The following is a 5,063-nucleotide window of genomic DNA, read 5'->3' on the forward strand; positions in this document are numbered from 1 at the left end:
GAGATCAAGTATGAGACCGATAATTTGAAGCTTTCAGTTGACAATTTGAAGGCCCAGCTTTCAAACACATGCACACCTTCAAAGCCCATATATTTTGTATCGAATTTAGGCAACAACAACAATTCCTCGTTTGTGTATGGGAACCAAACAAAGTAAGATTACGACAAAGCAGTAGAGGAGCTGAAGCAAAGTGGGAAATTAGTGGCAACTTGCCCAAAATAATCTCCTTACGTGATCCATGGAAAATGCTAAAATTGTTAATTTTACAATGTTTCTGGCGGGGAGTGCAATGCAAATAAATGTGGAGAATCTTCTTATTACGAGCCAACTACACATTAATGCAAGGAAAAGACCCGAATCAGCAACATCAGCAATGCGAGTAACTACCTATATGGCCAGAAATCCCCTGAATAGCTGTAAAGCTTGAAGAAGAACTTCAATGAAACTATTGACGTGTATTGCCCATAAGATCAGCCATATCGATTGGCCAACAATAGCTGCATAAACTGTGAACAAGGCCAGGTCTTTAATTTATCACAATAAATTTGTGTCTCGTGTCCCAATTCGACTCAATTCAACGCTTCTGCCCATAATTGCGAGCCAATAGTGTTGGAAGCACTGCACCCTGAATGCACACAAAACAATACTAGCTGGAATGGAACTGGCTGCATGAAATGTGAAAGTCCAGGGGTTTTTGCGAATAATACCTGCATCTGCCCCGAACAGTATTTTTACTCCTATGAACTATTCAAGTGTTCGCCCATCGCTCAACTTTGCGGGCCAGGCCTACAGTGGAATGGTGCAATATGCATTAAATGCACCTTTCCCGCACTGTTTAACTCAACTTCAAAACTCTGCATCTGCTCCAATTAAAGCTACACCTATAACCCAGAAGTTTAGAAGTGTCTACTTGGAAATGGCACATTTGTGCGCGTCCCCAACATCCAAAACTCGACTAATTGGATTTATGGGGAGGATGGCAAAGATGGATACGATAAGAAACTTAATTCTATTATTTCGAATATATCTACCGTAGAGTGCTTGGAAAGTACTCCCTTCCCAATTAAAGGCAGACAATGTGTGGCATGTGGTGTTGGTTAAATCTACGATTTTACAACCGAAATATGCACGAAATGCCCAGAAAATACGGTATTAAATGCCACTAATCATGCATGCATCCCAATCACTACTCCAACATTACCGATTGTCCCTCCTGTAAATTCGGACTGCAATGATCGGCATTGGAATGGGACTGGATGTGTTAAATGCGATAGCCCCGCAAACTTCACTAACAACACTTGCATCTGTCAGTCAGGCTTCAATTATGATTGGAGTCTATAAAAGTGTGTGGAGCTGCCTGCCTGGAAAGTTGTAAACTTCGGCAACGACAAATGGGTTTACGGAAGTTCGACACAGGCATAGTATGAGGACTATCTGCATAAGAAACAAAAATAATTATATCGAGTCGAGAAATGCCCAATATAGACGCCTTTCCCTTCAACAAGCCAACAATGCATTGTGTGCCCGCCAAACCAAATCTATGATCTCTCCACTCTTTTCTGCATCTAATGCGGCATTGGCACGGTTTTCAATCAGACCTTGCATGTTTGTGAGAAAAAGAATATTACCTCGGTCGTGTGCCCTACCTAATTGCCTTTCTACAATGGCACAGCTTGCATCAAATGCGAGAAGCCTGGAGTTTGGGTGGCAGAGAATACAACTTGCCAGTGCCCTTTGAATTAATATTATAATGCTTCGACCTATCAGTGCGAGACCGTACCTACTCATCTCAAGAATTCGAATAAAAATGCTTTAAACTATTTAGGAGAAATGCCATACTCCGGCCTCCTCGAAACGTGCCCAATAGAGGCTCCATTCTTTGATGGGATCGCTTGCAAGGAGTGTTCGAATATTTCAGTATACTTTGACTTTAATCTCAATAAATGCGTCTCGTGTGATAATCTATTTGTGTTCGATATATCCTCCAAAAAGTGCATCGTTTCCAGTGCACATATCGTGAAGTACAACTCGTTGATACCAGCCATTCCGAATTATGCCGGGCAAGCTCAGCCAGTCGATGCCAAACTATAAAATTGCCCAACTGACAAGCCATACTTCAATAACATCGAATGCCTCACTTGCAATCTTCCCTATTACTTCAATTTTACTGGATCAAAGTGCGAAAAGTGCGCAGAAGGCCAAGGGTTCGATACAGTTTTGAAACAGTGTGCCGCCTCTGAAACCAACAACGATGTCCAATATGTCAGCAATCAAGCAGATAACATCACAAATTATATCGGTGAAAGGAATAAAGCAACAGGGGATGCTAATTAAAGGGCATGCTCTTCCTCGACCCCATACTATGACGGTAAAGCATGCATTTAATGCAAAATGCCAGAATACTTCGACTTTAGCTAAAAAAAATGTGTGTCTTGCCCAGACAGCCAAGTATTTAATACAACGAGCAAGACATGCATCACTCAAGGGGAACTGTTCAACAATAATTTTGAAGAATCCACCAATTACGCAGGTTAAATACCTAAATATAAACATAAACTCAAAAATTGTCCAAAATCTACCCCATATTTCAATGGGAAGTAATGTATTTAATGCCATCATCCTCAATACTTCAATATGACTTCCCTAGCTTGCACTGACTGCAAAGAAGGTGACTTCTTTAACATTGTCTCACGATTATGCGAGAGCAAATAGTCAAAATTCATTACTGATACTAAAAATAGGAATTTGTTCTATAATGGCAATTTCCAATAAGTCATCTCATATGACTCCCTCATGAGAAAGGGCAACCCAAATATTCAAGTCTGTCCCGAAGAGACCCCGTTCTACGTGACAACACTGCACAAATGTATAAACTGTCCAGCTGAAACTCCGATTTTCAACATGAACACCCAGCAATGCATCCAGTGCAGGAGTGACAGCCACTTCGACCCCATTTATCACTCCTGCAGAAGTAATTAAATCCCAGCAACCATTTAGAGGATGTTTATGAACACCAGCTGAATCTCGTCAGATATTTATATTTATTTGATCTAACAACATATCAGCATCTATTATTTATTATTTATTGATTCATGAGTAGAGCAGCAGCTCCTGTCGAAATGAGAAGCCTGCCTTCTCGGGGGCTCAAGTCATCTCCTTTAATATGGATGGACGAGAAAGCAGAGAGAGATGCAGAGCTATGGCAGACCAAAAAGGGGCAGTACTGGATTGTCTAAAACAAAATTTATGACCTCACCCAATTCATCAACAAACACCCAGGAGGGGAAAGTTGGATCAGGCTCACTCAAGGCCAAGACATTACCGAACATTTTGTGATCCATCATTTAAGAGAGGATGTTGCGAGACAGATATTGGAAAAGTATTATGTAGGAGAGTGCCCAAAAGCAGTCACAAGATACTCATTTTAGGCGGATGGGTTCTATCGGACCATCAAGAGAAGGCTCCTTCAAAAGTATACTGTCCAGTAAATACAAGATGAAAGCACGACCAAAATATATGGTTTAATTATTCTATTGGCATGGCTGCTGTGCATTTCGGCTGCAGTATACACCCAATCCTTGATTCTGAGTCTCTTGTGCGCTCCTCTCATGATGGGCTTGGTTGGGATCGGCCACAATTTTGTCCATCATAAGTAAAACCCCTTCAAGTACTTTCTCCTATTGACTGGGTTTACTCATCGATAGTGGCAAATTATGCACTGCATCAGCCACCACGTCTACCCCAACACAGAGTTGGACTACGAGAATGCTGCTTTCGAACCTCTTGGCTATTATCTACGGAGCATGCCCACCAATAAGCAGATCTACCAGTTTGTCCTTGAAATTGCGTTCATTTTTTTGCAGCCCTTGAACATGATACTCAAGCTTATTGTTGTGCCCATTGCCAAAAAGACCTCTCCAGACTTCTTGTACTCATTCCCATTGCTGGTCTTGGCAGCTGGGGCCTATGTGCATGCAAGCTTTTGGACTGGGCTTCAAATATACTTGATTATATACTGCATTTTCGGGTTCTTCCTGATGAAGGCCTTATTTTGCGGTCATAGAATTCAGGACACCTGGACCGAGGGAGAATAGAAAGTCCAAGACTTCGGAGAACACACAATATATGCAACAAGTGACACTGATACTTGGATTCGCGGGATTCCCTCATTTCTGCTGACAGTCGGCTTCAATATCCATGTTGCCCATCATTTCTTCCCTACTGCAGACCACCACTTCCTACCGAAAATTCTTGATTAAATAATTCTGCTTTGCCGATAAAGAGGAATAAAAAGAAATGAAAAAACTAGAGTCGAATGCTTCATTTCATTAACGAAAGGATTTATGAACAGAGTGCCATTCTCACAAAAATGATTCTTATAATTTCCAATATTGGATTAGATTGAAGAAAAAGGTTTTACCTCTTCATTATCTAAATATTACTCTATTTTTTAAAATATTTCTCAAGCCTTCAGAAGGAAAGAAAATGTTTGTAGCGAAATAGTAAAAATAATAAGAAGAATGATGAATGAGAGTGTTTAACATACATTGAACATCACACTCAACATAAACGATCGAAGAAAGCATTATCATTTTTAATTGTTAGCCTTCCGAATGCTGAGATAAAGCCTCGATTTTTTATGTTGCAGGAATAACTTAATACTATTTTATATTCTATTTTTCGGTAGACATTCCTCAATCTTCAGTTCTTTATAGTTATTCAAGTTTTTTTCTGATGTCACTGAGGTAAGTCTTCTTCTCACAAGGGATTTAGATGATGATGGCCTTTTGCTTTCATTGTGTACTTTTTCGAGGGCAAAATCGAAATAATGGCCCTGGGAAGCTGAAAAATTCCGCTTATGTTGAATACTCTTCGATCTGTTCTGTTTGAGGCTATATAAGGAATATTTAATTTCGCAATCAAAACTATTTCGATTCATATTCGTTAAACTCTATCTTCTTTTTTTGGTCTCCTACTTTTGATTGAGCTCTAACAAAACTTTTTCAGTAGCTATTTTTTATAGTCGCTTCTTAGCTGCCCATTTTTCCCAATAATTTCGAAAA

General features: G+C 40.0%; 1 pseudogene; it reads left to right on the plus strand.

Annotated features, from left to right (window-relative positions):
- The first annotated feature begins 3,119 nt into the window (after nucleotides 1-3,119).
- On the plus strand, nucleotides 3,120-4,151 carry LOC148298442 (uncharacterized; annotated as a pseudogene).
- Nucleotides 4,152-5,063: the final 912 nt, after the last annotated feature.

The sequence above is a fragment of the Brachycentrus maculatus genome, unplaced genomic scaffold (genome assembly GCF_059751285.1).
Source record: "Brachycentrus maculatus isolate JH-2025_06_01 unplaced genomic scaffold, ASM5975128v1 h1tg002039l, whole genome shotgun sequence".
Classification (NCBI taxonomy): domain Eukaryota; kingdom Metazoa; phylum Arthropoda; class Insecta; order Trichoptera; family Brachycentridae; genus Brachycentrus; species Brachycentrus maculatus.